Source organism: Triturus cristatus, chromosome 1_1 (genome assembly GCF_964204655.1).
Source record: "Triturus cristatus chromosome 1_1, aTriCri1.1, whole genome shotgun sequence".
Lineage (NCBI taxonomy): Eukaryota > Metazoa > Chordata > Amphibia > Caudata > Salamandridae > Triturus > Triturus cristatus.
The window spans coordinates 429,577,154-429,594,910 of NC_140579.1; the positions used below are offsets into that span (position 1 = coordinate 429,577,154).

The 17,757-nt window shown below is 44.5% G+C and overlaps 1 long non-coding RNA gene across 1 annotated transcript in view; it reads left to right on the plus strand.

Annotated features, from left to right (window-relative positions):
- Window positions 1–9,104: 9,104 nt before the first annotated feature.
- LOC146870378 (uncharacterized) overlaps window positions 9,105–17,757 on the plus strand; it is a 936,295-nt gene continuing 927,642 nt past the window's right edge. The window contains exon 1 of the long non-coding RNA XR_014959381.1: window positions 9,105–9,416. This is a non-coding gene — a long non-coding RNA (uncharacterized LOC146870378). The remainder of the gene's footprint in view (window positions 9,417–17,757) is intronic.

Here is a 17,757-nt window from a genome sequence, read left to right on the forward strand (position 1 = left end):
CTGCCTCCTATATCTGAAGAAGTCTTCTTCTCCCTGCTTCATAAAGTCTCATCCGGCTCCCCCACTGATTGCTGCCCCCCAGCAATTCTCCGGACTGCTTTTTTGTCCTGCCCTGGCCCCCCACTGGCCCTCTTGAATAACTCCCTGCTGCTCGGCGTGGTTCCCAGCCAATTCAAGAACGCCAAAGTTATCCCGATATTAAAAAAACCCAATGCCGACCCCACGGTCTTGGGCAACTTCCGCCCTATTTCTCTCCTGCCTTACCTAAGCAAGGTACTCGAGACGCACGTGACCACTGTCCTCAGTTCCTTCATCGAGGACTCCAACTTCTTAGACTCTCAGCAAGCTGGGTTTAGACCTGCCTACTCGACAGAGTCTGTTATCCTCTCTGTTATGGAGGAACTCCGTAGAGGCGCCAACACCAGTCAAGCCCTGGTGCTTCTAGACCTGTCAGCAGCCTTCGACACGGTCGATCATTCCATCTTAGTCGACCGTGTCGAAGAGGCAGGCATCAGCGGGACGGCCCTTAATTGGGTTCGCTCCTTCCTTGCAGACCGCCATCAATCGGTCCGTCTCTCTCAGTTCACGGCAAACCAGACGAGAGTCACCTGCGGTGTCCCGCAGGGTTCTTCCCTGTCACCCCTTCTCTTCAACCTCTACCTCACCCCCCTGATCCGCTCCCTCCGCGGCAGGAATGTCACAGCATTTAATTATGCAGATGACATTCAGCTCGTCTTCAATCTCGACTCCTCGGACGAAGCGGCTCTAGATTTCCAGTCCACCCTCTGTCACATCAGTAATTGGATGGGCACACACCATCTCAAACTCAACCCCGACAAGACGGAGCTCGTTCTTGTCGGAGGCCCTTCCAATCCCTGGAATTCCACCTTCTGGCCCTCCTCCCTCGGCCCTTCCCCCCACCCTGCTGACAAAGTGAAAAGCCTTGGGGTTTTCATCTCCCAAGACCTCTCAATGCAGCATCAGGTCAGTGCCACCGTGTCCTCTTGCTTCTTCCAGCTCCGGAAGATTCGTAAAATAGCCCATCTTCTAACCACTGAAGCCCTCACCTTGGTACTACTGGCATTAGTCATCTCCCGAATCGACTACGCCAACGCCCTATACGTTGGCATCCCTCAATATCAAATCAACAGACTACAACTCATTCAGAACCAAGCAGCTCGCCTTATTTACCACCAACCGAAACACCACCACGTCCGTCCCCTCCTCAAGGCCCTCCATTGGCTTCCCATTTCGGAGCGCTGCAAGTTTAAACTTGGTTGCCTAATCCACAAATCTCTGGCAGGCACCGGCCCTTCCTTCATTTCCTCCCTTTTGCACCCCTATACCCCCTCTAGGAATCTCCGCTCCTCTCATCTTGCGCTCCTTCAGACTCCCCGCTTCAAGCGCAAAAAACACGGCGGTCTTAGGTTCTCCTTTCTGGCACCCTCCTTCTGGAACTCTTTACCGCTGGAATTGAGACTCTCCTCCTCTTATCTTCACTTCAGGTCCCTCCTAAAAACCCACCTGTTTCTCGGTGTCTATTCATAAATCTCTTTCTCCTTGCTTTTGCTTCTGCCTCTCGTTGATTTAAGTGAATAGCGCCAAGAAACCGTCCGGTGAATGTCGCGCTTTATAAATAATTTTTACATTACATTACATTACATTACATTACATTACATTACGCGAAGAAGCCTGGGAAAATAAACCCCTGAACCGGACGAAAGCAACAATTTTGAATAAAATGTATAACTTGTAATGATCATAATGTGAAATGCGGGTGGGAATAAAGCTATGGGAAAGTAAATTAAAGGGCGGAAACATAGAACAATAGTCCACAGTAAAATTATTACTTTTAATATGGTGTGATGAACTCACCTCCTCACCCTGACCAATCAGAATGGGGGAAAACACAAAAATTGCAATTTTGGGGGGAGGTACACGAATACAGAATAGTATAATTGAGGTAAGTTAACTAGAAATTTTGTCAGACTTGTCAGATCCGCCATTCAGACTCGTCACCGACCCAGCGCGTATGCTGCTACAGACTCTATCCGAGACGTTGTCTCAGACCCTGCTGCTGCCAGAAACTCTGCTCAAGAAATTGAGATACTGATCGCTAATCTAATCATCTAGAAGGGGATTTCGGAAGAGGGACACCCGAGGAGAGTAGTATCAGAGAGGGGTGCGAAGCTGGCGTTGCACTTAGAAGAGGTCACCTTTCCAGATCCAAATCTGTCTAATCTTCTGTCTGCATCCTGTTCTGGCAGATTCTATCTGGCTTATCTTCAAAGAGTTGGGTTCATCTATCACCACTAGGTAAATATAATTCTGCAAAAACTGTCATTGTACCTGCTCTCTCTTTTCCTTTTTAGGGTACCGTCTTCATTGATCATTATCATGACTTTGTTTTATTGACTTTAAATTGCCTCTTGAAAGAATGTGTTTTAAGCTGTAATTGATTCTGACTCACAAAATTATTGATTTAGATAAAGTTCTTAAAACTTTTTGAGTTTGTGGTTATTTCAAGTTTAAGGTAAATGTCATTTTCTACCTTAAACTATCTCAGAAACCTGATTCATCGAGAAAGGAATTATTAAGGAGATAAATTTGGTAAGACTTGATAAAGGTGAAATTAAATTGCAGGTAAAACTCAAAAATGTATATCAGTGGGGTTTGCTAGCTCATTTGTGTGAATGGTTTGGGCCCAGGTGAGTATTTAGGTATGTGTGTTTAACGTGAGCTGTTGACCCGCGCTCTATCACCTCTGACTCCGCCCACTGACCCAATCCATGGGTTATTCCCGCCCTCTGATGCTCCGCCTACAGTTTGCCTACTTTTTTCCCCACACTTCGACCACTGATAAAACACATTCATCACAACTTGTGCAAAGTAATACTCATGGTCACTTATCCATGTTCCAGGGTTCCATGTTATCCAGCACTCCTATAGACCAACAAGAGACTCAGTGTTTTTTCCGCTGATTGTTTTGATGCTCGCTTCCCCTCATTTGAATGTAGAACTTGCATTTGTTCCCATGGCATACGGACCTTCCATTTTATGGGTTCGCTTGCTTGACAGTATTTCATTTCTGCCAGTTGCTATTCATGTTGTGAAGAAGACCTCGCCTATTGATATCTTTAGGGGTCGAAATGGCAACAATTATTTTTTTCACCACATATGCATTCATGAAAGGACTATTGTGTGACTTGAATATGTGATTTGAACTGAAATCCTTTTCTTATTTATTAGATTTCTTGTCCTATTGGTTAAAGTTCTTTTTGTGTAAGTGCCTGGAATATATCCTTAATATTAGTTTTGTGTGACCACTTTATTTCACTTGCACTGCACGTAGCACTTCAGCGTTGTTTGGAATTGTCAGGTGAACAATTGGTACATTACAATTTAAATATACCAAGTCGCGTGGCCCAGCCCATCACGACCCTGCCTCGGTTTCATTCAGGGCGTGCGGCTCGTCCTCTCCTGAATAATGAATAAGCTTGCAGCGTCGGATTGAGCTTTGATGCTTGTCCAGACAGTGGCTTCAGGTAGTGAGTGACAGCCTGGGTCATGCTTGGGGTTTGGAGTGCGGGGCAGGCATGGACAGTGCGAGACACTGAGCGTGGCGGGCAGTGGCGAGAGGGGGAGGCGACTGTCAGGAAAAAGGACGCTAGTCGCTCCCCAGATAGTGGGGGCAAGAGACTGGTGGGGTAGTCCGGGCTTTCTGACAGGGACTGGCCGATGGGAGGGGGAGCTGCCCCTCCTGAAGACCAGCACTGCCCCTGACCACTGGGCTTAGACGTGCTGAGAGGGGAGGGGGTTTAAGCCTGGGAAAGTCAGGGAAGCCCCCGGGGCCAAGAGGAAGGACCCCATTTCCCAAGGGTCAGATGGAAATCCCAGCCCCCAGCGGGATATTGAACAGGCCTCTAGTGGGAAAGGGGAACTAGCAGCTGCTCCTGACACTGCGAAGATCCGCTGAACGAATGTATGACGGAATTCCGAATGCGTTTTTCGCTCATGGCTTCAGAACCTGAACGACGTCATTACCACACATTTTTTCTGCATGCAAGTTGTGTTAACGATTTGCTTTAGGGGGGGCTGGTGTTGGAATAGGTTAATTTTCTATTCTAACTCCAGTCTGCGCAACAGTAGAGAAGGTGTTGGACTTTAATTCCAACAGCACTCCACCATTGCGCCCCCCTAAAGCAAGTCGTTGTTACGACTTGCCTGCAGAATGAATGCATGCTGAAGACGCATTTGTTCTGTTGCTGGTACTGTGAAGGCACAGCGTGATTCAAGCTTCGTCCTAAAGGACGTTTACCCCGCTGACCTGCAGGTAAGACACAAAGTCCCCCCTCCCCGCCCTCAGAGTGCACTGGAGAGCAGAAACCATGTGACAGTAAATGCCGAGAACGAGTCGTTCCCGCATCCCTGGCTGTGTGATAGGATATGGAATAGAGTAGCAGTAGGGCCTTGTAGACTGTCGGATGGGGAGAGGGTGCCCATGCTGCTGGGTGTGGGAGGCGAGTGGAGGGGACTGCAATGCACCTTTTGGTAGAGTCCGTGAAACACTGGAGAAAGGGCACAGAACCATGGGACTAGCTCCTTACACCTGCAGGCTAATGTCTTACACTGGGAGCTTTTATACAAACTGGGGCAGCTAGTGAAAGTGTCTTTCAAAGGAAGAAAGGCCTGCTATATACACTTGGCAGGGGATACCATACACCTGGAGCTGCATACATAAGGGAAGTGTCCCACACAGTTGAAAACAATGTCCTTCAGTGGGGTACAGATAAGTACTACCTCTGGGGGAGGCAGTTATCAGGTACATGGGAGAAGAAGCTGTTGTTTACCTGGGCTATAAACACTGCGAGAGGCGTGTCGTTTTCTGGGCAAAAGTACAGACATATGTCCAAATGCCCGTACACTTGAGGATATTTGTGGTAAAACTGGAATTGTAATACTTTAGTTGAGGGTTATGTTGTGCACGGAGCAGGCGAACTAAGGGCATCTATAATGCCAAAGTGAGAGAACTCTTCATTGCAAGGTAGCAGTTATATTATTAAAATGTGTAGTCAATCTTTTTAATAATACATCACGAAGTCTACAGCCATCTCGAAGAAAAGGCTATCATTCATCTCGGGTAGTTACCATGTAAGAGTTGTCTTAAAGCAAGGAGGTAAGATGGGTTATGGAAGGCTGTCTTACAAATGGATGGGTTAAGGAAGGCTGTCTTACATGTGAATGTCCCAGACCTACACCTGGAGTGCACTGTCAGTGATGGAGGAAGTAAGTTCCCTTGGCCCCTCAGTGCACCCCTCGTCCCTCCAGTCCGTCAGCGAGTCAGGCACTTCGACCCAACCGGGATCGCCAACCCTTTTCGATACCGAAACCTGATGAGATCAATGACTCTTACCTCACTTTGAGCCAGAAGTCAGCCCCTTTCCCCATCCCTGTTATTATTGGCACTAACAGAATCCCTAAAAATGTCCACTCGCCTAGACCTCCTGCTCAATACTCCTCTATCCACCTTACTCCCCCCAGCATCGAGGCTCCCCGTCCTCTCTCTTGCATGCTCCTCAACTGCAGATCAGCAGTACAACACGCCACAGACATTGCTGAAGCTCTACTCGCTGAAGAAATTGACATCGCTTTCCTCACTGAATCCTAGCTTAATGTCCACTCCACACCCATTCTTGACATTCTCACCGCTCCAGGGTACACCATCATCAGACAAGACAGACCGATCAAAACGGGGGGAGGACTAGCCATCATCCACAAGGCAGGAATACAGATTACCAAACTTAAACCTGCAGAATACCTATTGTTTGAATACCTGTGTGTCGAACTCAATGCCAAGGGCACCTCACCCATCAAATTCCACACCATCTACCATCCTCCTGGAGAGCGTACCCTTTTCCCCGAAGAACTAACAGACCTAATATCGTGGTTCTCCATGACAGACACTAAAGACGTGTACCTGGGTGACCTCAATATCCACTGGAACGACCCAGAAGACTCCACTGCCCAGAACCTATCCAACCTACTTGAAATATATAACCTCAAACAACTCTGCAATAAACCAACTCACATCAAAGGTGCAACACTGGATGCGATCATTACCAACAATGATCTGGTCTCTCTGACAGCGATTTCTCCCATTGACTGGTCCGACCACCACCTCATTCTGTTCAAGATTAATGCACTTGTCTTCCACCAACCTATTCGTGATGACAAACCTAAACACTGGACCAGAAATATCAAAGCAATCCCTTTATCCAAACTCGAATCCAAGATTCATGCCCATCTTCAACTCCAACCCTCATCATCGACGGCCAATGACCTCACTTCACACTTTAACTCAAAAATGACAGAGGTTCTAGACCAAGTAGCTCCTCTCAAACTCAAACGATTGAGGCGAACCAAATCTAAACCCTGGTTTAACGTGGATCTGAATGAAGAAAGGCATCAACTCAGACAAACGGAAAGGTCTTGGAGACTAAACCCCTCGACCTTACATCTAGCGCAACTTAGATCTGCCCGGCAAGCATACAAAAAACACATTTTCAGTGAAAAGGTGTCTTTCTTCCGCAGCCAACTAGATCTGGCAAAAAACAGACCGAGAGAACTCTTCAACATTGTCAAAAGTCAAACTAACTACACTCCCTCTCAAGAAATCAAAGCCACCAATGAGCGTTGTGAAGAAATTGCCACCTTCTTCACTAATAAGATCTCGGAAATTGATCAATCCTTCATCCAAACCTCTAACCATCCTTCCCTCTTAACCTGCCCCACTCTAACCACCCCTGATCATGCAGAAAGAGTTCTTAACAAGGACAATCAGGTCTGCCTCCAGAGAAAAAACAATGTGCATTGGTCCGACTTTGAGCTAATGTCGGAAAATGAGGTTTTCAGTATAATTTTTAACCTAAAACCTTCCTCCCACACTATGGACCCCATCCCATCCACAATCATAAAAGAACTTAACCACAACATTTCCTCTTTCTGGACAAAAATCATCAACGCCTCTCTCACCTCAGGCTGTGTCCCTGACTCCCTTCAACTTGGACAAATCACAACCATTCTCAAAAAACCAGGGGCCGACCCTAATGATCTCAACAACCTCCGACCTATCTCCAACCTCCCATTCCTTGCAAAAACATTGGAGAAATGCGTTCTCCACCAACTCAACAAACACATTGATGAGTTCAACCTCCTCAACACCTTTCAATCAGGATTCAGGAAAGGCTGTAGCACGGAAACAGCTATGCTCAACGTCTCTGACGATATTCACAAGGCTTTAGATGAAGGTGATGCCTGCCTACCCATCCTTATTGACCTATCTGCGGCATTCAACACAGTAAATCATCCAGCGCTTCTGGAGACCATGTTGAAGCGCTCCGGCATCAATGGCACAGTACTAAAATGGTTCACCTCCTTCCTTCAACACCGCTCGCAACAAATTAAAATCAACTCCTGTCCATCGAAGCCAACAAAAGTCACACTTGGGGTCCCGCAAGGCTCAATCCTCTCCCCGGCCCTCTTCAATGTTTTCATGGAGCCCCTCACAATCATCTTGAAAAAAGCTGGAGTGAATTACCACCTTTACGCTGATGACACCCAAATCTATTTCAAAATCAAGTCTCCCAGCGACATCCAACACCTCAATGCCACTCTATCCGAGATTCAAACTTGGTTCAACGCTAACCACATAAAACTCAATCAAGATAAAACAGAACTTATCCTATTCTCTCCAAAAACCAACCATCGTCCAATCCAAGAGTGGCTCAAGAATCTGGTCACCCTAAACTGCCCCCTCGTCCTATCCTACTCAGTTAAGTCTCTAGGCATCACCCTTGACAAGAACTTATCTTTGAAGTCCCACATCAAAAACTCTGCAAAAAGTGCTCTTTTCTCTCTAAAACACCTCAAGAAATTGAAACCTTTTCTTCCCCATGATGACCTCAAGACAGTAGTCCAATCCCTAGTTCTCTCTAAAATCGACTACGGAACCGCCATCCTAACAGGGACTCCAAAAGCTCACCTAGCCCCTCTAAGGGCAGTGTTGAACATGGCCGCTCGACTCGTATCTGGAGTAAAAAGATTTGATCACATCACTCCAGCTCTCAACTCCCTCAACTGGCTTCCCATGGAAGGGAGGTGTATTTACAAACTGGCCTGCATCACACACAAAACCCTTCACTCTCCGGTCCCTAACTACCTGAACAACAAACTGGTAAGAGCAGGTCAATCCAGATCGCTGAGAAGCTCCAACTCACTCCTTCTTATTCCTATGAAACTGAAAAAGAAAACCACACAATACCGATCGTTCTCTGGCAACGCTCCCAGGATGTGGAATGCTCTCCCTAGAGTCCTCAGATGCAACCCCTCCTTCTCCTGTTTCAAAAGGGACCTGAAAATCCATCTCCTTAACAAATACTTTCCTGACCAACGTCAACTAACCTAGACTTTAATATCCGAGTTTACTCCTCTCTCTTGACATTCAAGGATAGTTGGCGACCGGACTGTGTTAACCACCTTATCTTCCATGCTGTCTTTTTTTTATCCATGGTTTTGCTTCCTTACTGCCTGCCTACTATGTAATGCAATTTCCGTCTATTTTTCTTTACAGTATGTATGTAAAGCGCTCTGATACCTACGGGTCAAGCTAGCGCTATATAAAACTTTTAAAAATAAATAAATACAATAGGTGCCTTTCATAAACCTGCAGGATGGGTAATTACCTACGCCGTCTTGCAGAATCTCCATGCGGAGTGAGTGATATAGTTCAAAATGGGTGTGTTCTATTTCTCTCGATACTACCTCGATCTTGTTGTACTTGCTTTGACCAACGAGCTACGCTTTCCTAAAAAGGTTCTCACCACCATCGTGAGAATATGGGATGCGATGGGTGATAAAAGCTGTTTGTCCTGCAGTACGTCACGCACAGCATATACATTCTGTAACTTACCTTATCACGCCAGCTTCACGATACGTTAGTTCTGCAGCAATAGACGTTCGATAGCTCGGCGATCCATCGTGTTTGGGTTGCATTGCATGTGTGCCTTCGGCTTTCGATTCAAACCGGAAATGCCTGGGAGGCTGGCTGGCAATCAACATACCAGCTTGTGGAGCAGTGGAACGGGGAGATACAACCGGTCGGAACTTTTACAGGGAGGGAGATATAGCCGGTCGCAACACATACAGGGAGAGAGATACAGCCGGTCGCAACATATACAGCAGGACTAGTCCCCCCAGCCCCAGGAACTAAGGCTCGATTGGTGCTGGGAATTGGTCGCCGTACACCTATTTTTCAGTTGGTTTCAGCTTGGGTCTACGAGCTTCTCCTTATCGCTGCATTGAGGCTTATCATTAGGTCGTTCGAGAAGACGTGCTGTTGAAACTGAAGAATTTTGGTGGTAAGTGTGCTAATATTTGTGAAGTCACTTTAGTAAAGGGATCAGTGGGCACATGAAGCTAAGCATTGGTTGTTGGTGGAGAAGCATTGACTTCCATTAGATAGATCTGCGACCATGGAGCTTCTAGACTGAACCGACTCCCAACCAAACCATATCAAGTCTTAACGAATACTAAAATATCCCCAGGTATTGATGCCGGTGCAGCACCGCCAGATAAAGCTGGACAACAGCGTGAGGCAGTTGGGTGGGAGGATAGGGGTAATGTGGGATGGAGTCATTGGCAGCCTCCGGGCTGTCGGTACATATGCGTAATATTTACAAATGCATCCACTAAAGAAATGAACAAATAGAGGAGAAACGTCATAACGTAACTCTTCGGGTTTACTTATTGATGTAACAAGCAGATCTTATTTTATGATAGGGGAGGTTACGCAGAATCCGCCCCAGAGATGTTTGTGTGAATTGGGATATAGTAGCTTATAGAGTTAATGACATGCAGTTTTATATCGTTAGCGAAAAAGCAACAGACATTGCGTTGTCTGCAAATACGTAACTTTAGAGAGTCTGACTATATGACGCTTTAAACAAAAAAAAATGCAGTTGAACCGTGCAAATGTGTGCACTCTGTGGAGTCGTATGCTCTTTATAATCATTGATTACTCTATTATACATCGTACGTAATAGATGGGATACAAACATGTATACAAAGCTGTGCATCGTGGGCATAATGCTGCAATTCTTAAGGAGTTGAGATTATTTTATGCGTTTAAAAAAGCACACTTGAGTGACTGACTACAGGTGAGGCATGGCATCAGAAATCTTTCTCCACTAAGACCGTTCAAAGGCAGCCTTGGACCTTAGTTAGTATACATCTTCATTATAGCTAGGCTCAGTATTTTCGCATACATTGAGTGAGCTTTGCATTATTGAGAGGAAGTTTGATACTTCTCAACATTAGCGGGTACACACTTACACTAAAGTTGTCTTGTGATCTAGACCAGCTTGGTCGAGGAAGTTTGCCTCTGCTATTCCATTATATTGGATAAGGATCACTAGCGTTTTATACCCTTTTTGTGGAAAAGTGAACACATTAGACACATTTATGAACCTGGTGATACCAGCAATTTAGCAATTATCTGTACTTTCAACTCTGGTTTCTGGCTTGCAAAATTATGACAAAATTAAGAGAGTTTTATCTGCTTAAGTGGAATTTTTCCTAGGGTTTAGAGTGAATCAGGCCTGTAATGATGAGATTTCAGCGGTAATTATAAAGTTGTTAATAAAATCAACATAAATGTGATGAAATTATTGGGAAAAAAACATATCTGGGCCTTTTGATGTGTGTGAGATTACCGTCAGATTTTTAATTGCAATCGATTGTTAAAAATCGTGATTGTTTTAGTTTTGATTGGGTTTTAGTTGCCGAGGAGTGAGGGGGACGGGGGGAACCTAGAAATTGCATAGCAGAACTTAACTGTATAATGGGTGGGCAGAACAGACTCAGGACCAGTACTGCCATGTATATGTGATGCAAGTAACTAGGTACAACGAGAATGAGGCGGTTGAATATTTGACTGCAAAGATGTCAGAGAAATGTTTGAGAGATTTGTAAAAGGCAATAGAGTTTGTTTTAAAAAAAGTGATTGTTTTAGTTTTAAGTACTAAACTATGTTACTATCTATATTAAACCGATGTAACCCGAGGCTCTGTATCTTAGGGTGCTTGAATATAATGATTGCCAATGATTCAAACTCATTTGTGCATAATCAGCAACACCAGTCTTGCATTGTTCATCCCTCAAAATAGTGTACAACAACCACAACTGGAAATCGGTTCAATCTGAGTTCCATAAATACTAATTGCGGTTCATGTTCAATTATTTCATAAAGGTTTTCAAGGTTTACCTAACCTGGTATATTTTACCGATAACTCCAACATGGGTACTTGCCAGGCTACTGGGCAGGAATTTTACAAAATTATGTATCTGTCACTTTATCAGACATGTTAAGACAACTTCCTGATTTTACCATCCAACAGCATATTCAAGACCTCGAAATCCTATGCCAGTCACCCATTGTTAAAATAATGAAAAGCGTCATTGAGCACACACAATTAATAAGTCCACTATAATTATATCATCAGTCCATCTCTTAATGTAAAGACCATGATTTCAGTTTCCGGTTGTCACACTTCAAGCCGTTTTGTCTTTCTTTTTCATTGTGAAGGTGTATCCCCCACGACTATGTCAGGATTATAAATGAAACAGAAGTTCTGAAATTAAACAGATACCATATTGATGGTTCAATCAATCAATCGATGTTTATTGTTATAGGTTAATAAAACGCTTCATAATATTAGAATGTACATTAATATCATAAAACATAAAACTTAGCTAATCACACTTTTTAATTAATAGATCCCTTTGTCAGTTGCGGCTGCCTAATATAAAATGCAGTCTGACATCTGTCTAAAAAATGTAATATAAATGTTAAGTATTCTGTTATCAACCTTAATTAAAATAGATGCAGTGCAATTTGCATGCATTTTATAAGAGTCTGCGCTTAGTTCTCACTTGATTGCTGCATGGTGTTGCATCTTGGGTATCAGTTCTGAGATCACAAGAAGTATTAAAATGACTCGTTGCCTAATATTATGTGCTGCTAAAACATCCTGGATGCCCCACAACTTCTGATAGTGTTCGTAAGATGTATGTTTATGGCAGTGTCATTCTGCCTGGGGTGTCCTGAATATGGAAGAAGCTTGACCTTCGGATGCCGAGATAATTTAAGTTTTCTGCTATTTGTGTAAAGCTGTTTCTGAAGTGTCAGCACTAAAAGTCTTTCCATTTTTGAAAATTACATTTTTTGTAGCTAACAAAACCTAGGAACCCGATTTGAGCAAGTAAAAAGGGGGTGGTCGTGAAAGAAGGGTTATAGTGCACAATTGGGAGTTACTATATGGTATTATAGCAAATAAGTTGGTACTCTGCACACGATGGATGAATGTTCGCCCGACATTCATAGGGTAGAGTTAGACCTGGGCGGTAAACTTCACTCCGTTTGCGGAATTTGTGGAGTTTTCCGCACTCCACTGAGCTCGCGGAGTGCAGTAAACTCCGCTTTGCGATGTGCAGCTGAGTTTTTTCCGCGATCGGTAAGTTCGCGAGCTGCCGCTCGGGTAGAATTTCTACCCGAGCGGCAGGAATACCAGCACAAACTGCAGTTCGCACTGTACTCTGCCACTCGTGGAACTTCGCAGAGTTTTTTTGTAACTTCACGGAGTTCTGCATAGCAAAACTCGGCAACCTACACCCAGGCCTGGTTAGAGTCTCAATCTGAGGTTCTATGTACTTCTATCTATCTGTTGTCATCCGGCACACGTAAGGAAATTATGTATCACAGTTGTATAGCAATAATGTAGCCGTCAAGCTTAGTTTCTTCAATGTTCATCTTAACAAGTTGTTTATTGTAATCTTCAAAATAGCCTTTAGAATATCTGTAGCCAACGCATGTTTCGTCGTAATCACGACTTCATCAGGGCTCCATATCATAGATATTCCAGGTAGACACTATTTGTGCTGTATTAATGACAGTCAGGAAGAGTTAATTAGTTTCCCATGCAGTGTCAAGAATTTCAACAGTTTACAATTAATCTTGTGGTCTGTAGGATCGAGGCTCCTGATTATAGCCATCTGATATGTTTGGACCTTCCGTTCATTAAATATAGATTTCAGTACTAATGTACGGGGTTCCTTTAAGGCTGGGCATATGCATACCAAATGTATAACATCTTTCTTTTGAGAGCCGCATAGTCTGCATGATTTTAGGTCTTTGTATCTCCATGCCAGTTGGTCAGCTAAGGATGGCAATGTTACTTGTCGAAGTGCCACTAACTTTCTTTTTAAATGTGCTGAATGTCATATTAAGATATTCTGGTGGTTTTAAACTGTTATAGGATTGTACTACCATCCAGGCATGTGTCCGCAAAGTGAGTTTGTACTTCTCTTCAATTAAGGAGTGTAGTTTAGTTACTTTGTTTGCGCGACAAAATGTAAAGAGTGGTAGATTCAACGGTGTTAGTTTCTTGCAGTGACGACCGCAAGATTTTCTGTAGATTGAGTGCGTATCATCCTCCAGAGACTGCCATAATGCACTGACTAATGTATTGTTTTGGTTCATCAGTGTTTTGTGCCATGTTTTAATAGTAAGACCTCTTTTTGCTATATTTAATTGCATTAGGCCAAATTCCAGTCGTACTTCTGCTGGAGAAATGCTCAGAGGAAGTCTAGAAGCTTTCTTGTAGGTGGGTATTTGTAGTTTGGCAAGAGTTGAGGCATCCTTTCGTGCATGACTGCGCGCGCATACGCCACAGTTGGAAGTAATTTTGCAGTGATAATGGCTAATAAATGTTTAAAAGAAGAGCCGTCCAACCTTTCTGCAAGCGTACAAATGTTGTGGGTCAATGCCTTACATTTTTCACCATGTGTTGTTTGTGCATCAAGAAATTCAACCTTTTGTCTTTGGGGGCGTGGAAGGAGATTCGTTTGTTGATGTATTAGGGTCCAGTGTCATGGAGGGCTTTGTAGGCGTGTGTGAGCAGTTTGAAGGTTATTCTTCGTTCGATGGGGAGCCAGTGGAGGTGTTGGGTGATATGGTCATGTCGTGGGATGTCGAGGATAAGTCTGGCTGCTGCATTCTGGACGGTCTGGAGTTAGCGGAGGAGTTTTTTGTTGATTCCGGCATAGAGAGCGTTTCCGTAGTCCAGTCTGCTGGTGATGAGTGCGTGGGTGACGGTCTTCCTGGCATCGTGCGGGGGGGAATCCATTTGAAAGTCTTGCGAAGTGTGCGGAGGGTGTTGAAGCAAGTGTAGGATACAGCGTTGATCTGGTGGATCATGGTGAGTGAAGAGTCGCGAATGATGCCGGGGTTGCGTGCGTGGTCCTTTGGGATGTGTGGGTTTTTGAGGGTGAGGGTCCACCAGGTGTTGTCCCATGCAGAGGTGGTGGCCGGTGCAGCATGCATGCAACTTTAAACAGTATTCTTTTATTAAGGTAACCAGTGCCAAGTTTCCAGTACTGGGGTGGTGAGCTCATAGCGTTTTGCACCACACAGTCTTCTAACAGCCCAATGTTTAACACGCTGCAGTTACGCTATAGTATTTGTCGGTGGCCCTGAATTTAATGAATTGCAGTTGTCCAACTGCTATGAAACAATAGCTTGGACTACCTTTCTGTGAGTTTTGTTTAGGTCGCATTGGTAGTATTTTATACATCATCTATAAATATATAAAACAGTAAGGTGAAAGCTTGTTCATTTGCTTATCAATGCTGAGGCTGTTGTTGATTAGCACACCAAGGTTTTTGGATTCTGGAACGGATGTAGGAGGGTCCCCTAATTCAGGAGGCCACCAATTCAGAGAGCGGGTAATTATCAGTTGGCCGAAGTATAACACCTCTGTCTTATCCCCATTCAACTTTAATACATTGGCACGCATCCATTTCTTCAGTGAAGACCTGCCATCATACAAGTTTGAAGCTGCTCTAAATTCAACTATTGAAACAATAACTTGGGTGTCATCATCATAAGACATGAGCGAAAGCCCAAACCTTTGTAATAGTGTGGGGAAAGGGAAACATAAATGTTGAACAAGGTAGGGCTTAATGTAGAGTACTGGCGCATGCCACACACTAAAGATCTGTCATTACAGGTGAAAGTCGACATTCTGACCATTTGAGTATTAAAAGATAAGAAAGAGGAGAACCATTCTAAGATTTTACCTTACATTCCTGACATCTGTAGTCTCTGAATCAAAATATACTGAGAGGCTGTATCAAACTCAGCGCTAAGATCGAATAAGATCAGCGTTACACTACTTCCTCCGTCCAAAAACATCTTAATGTTACCCAGAACCGATACTAAGTTGCTCTCGATGCAGTAAAGTAGTCTAAAACTCACTTGCATTTTATCAGGCCCCTTATTAACCTCCAGATGAGATTTCGGTTGCCTGTTGATCTCTTTTTCCTAGTATTTCAACAACAAAAGCAATCTTGATAGGCCTATAATTTGTGAAATCTAATGATCTGTCGAAGATTTCATCAAAATCAAAAGAATTTGAGCATTCTTCCACCATTGAGGGCAGACTGCTGAGCTGGTAGATTACACAAATCTGTGATCACTGGAGCCAATGTGTCCACCAGCAGATGATAGTACGTGATGTGACAAGTGTCCCAAATCTTTTACTGAATTGACCTCTAGTAGGTCAAAACATGATAATGTTGAATGTAAAGTGGCCTGAGAATTTATAGGTACCTCAAACCCAGTATTCATGCTATTAAAATTGTTGCTAATACTACTTAACTTTTCATTAAAGAACTCTGAGAAGGATTCACAAAGCTCTGTAGAAGCACCAATCTCCGCTTTAGAGAGAGAGGGAAAACAGAAGTGTTTTACTACCCTGAAAACTTCACGGTCCGAATTTTCAACTTCTAAAATGTTGTTTGAGTAATCTATCTTTTATTGTCAGCCTACACTGTTTTTTTTTATTTTTTTATTTATACATTTTCAGTTCGGATGTATATGCAGTTCCATCTTACACATACAATCTTCACCAGAGTTGTTCTAATTTCTTACAACAGCTCTTTGCATTCATCAGATCAGTGTAATACCAGGGAGTGGAGCTAGTGCATTGTGACCCACTCATCAACCTTAGTCACCAATTTGATTACCTCCTCTGTGGACTCCTTAGTCAAGTATTGGACTTCCCCTAGGGCCTTGGTGAGCGGCAGTCATGTAGGCAACGCATATTTTGCTGTGTCACTCTGTAGACTGTAAAGCCTGCCTGGTCCTGTCGACCAAGGAGGTAATTACTTTCACCATGCGAAGGACCAGGACCTTTGCCAGGATTTTCACCTCTGTATTAAGTAGTGAGATAGGTCTAAAGGAAGTGCACGCTGTGCCGGGCTTCTCTGGTTTGTGGACCACCATTATTGTGGCGTGCCATAGGTCTGATGGTAATTGCCCATAGTCTACCGCCCCATTGAACATGACCAATAAAGGGGGACCTAAGGTGGATACGTTTGTAGAATTCCACAGGTATCAGCTCAAAGCTGGGGGTCTTTCCGGATTGCATCAGGCTCATCGCCTCTGATATCTCTTGCAGGGTGTGCTCCTGGTCAAGGTATTCCCGCTCATTCAAATCCTGTTGGGGAAGTGGCAGCTCCCTCAGAAAGGCTTTGATATCCGCCTATGTGGCAATATGCTGTTCCTCATAAAACCCTTGACGAGAACAGGCAAAGGCATCAGCTATTCCCTCTTTGGTTGTAATGGGGGCTCCAATAGCATCTTAGAGTTCGCTCACTCACTGCACCGTCTCCTCTCGTTTGCTAAGCCAGGCCAGGAGGCGACCTGCTTTGTCTTCTATGCGTTAACATATTGTAACTTCCTCTGCAAGGCTTCTAGGAGAGCAAGTGTTGTCCGTGACAGCACCTACCCACTCTGCCTCCAGGATCCCCATTTACAGCCGTCTTAATTTTGCCTGCTGTCTGTTTTTTTTTCTTCTCGTGCTACAGTGTTTTGGGCCCTAACTCGTTGCACGGTCTTTTGTATCTCCCAGAAGATCACAGAGGATGACACTGAATTTTTGTTATTAAAGCAATAAGGTGTCTTCAGTCTGTTCACCACTTCCTAGTCCTGAAGGTTCCAGCTGCTGAGGCGTCATCCGATCCTCTCCCCGCTGGACTGTGTCCCCAGTGTATCCAACGACGGGGCATTGTCGGAGAGGACTCTCGGCAGGTATTCCACTGAGAGGTGAGCAGGACATTCCCCTATTGGAATAACAATGTGATCTAATGAGGAAAAAATCTTGTGGGCCTCAGAAAAAAAGGGGTTTTGCCTATCTGGGGAATGTTTGGCCCTCAAGACATCAAAGAGACCAGTGCCCGTACATAGTGTGCCCATCGGAATTCCGTGGAGACCCGGGCCACGGTTGTGTGTGATCTGACTGCTGATTTGTCCATCACCTCATTAAAATCGCCACCCACAACATGTATGTCTTCTTCAGTTTCAAGGAGGAGGGGTCCCAGTGTGTCTAGGACTAATTGTTGAAGTGTTGGGTGCGCGATAATGCACAAAGGGCAAATATTGGGGTTCTCTCTTTGGTTCCCTGGGGATCGAGCCAGAACTTGGCTAGCTGGAAGGTTTTTTTGTGCCAGGATTGCCACTCCCCTGTACTCCCAGGCTTAGCTCGAATGGGCAAACACTGGCAGGGGACTATATTACCCGCCAGGTGAGCTTATTAGAGGAGTGTTTCTTGGAGGTGCATTTCTAAGAGGCGTATCAGTTAT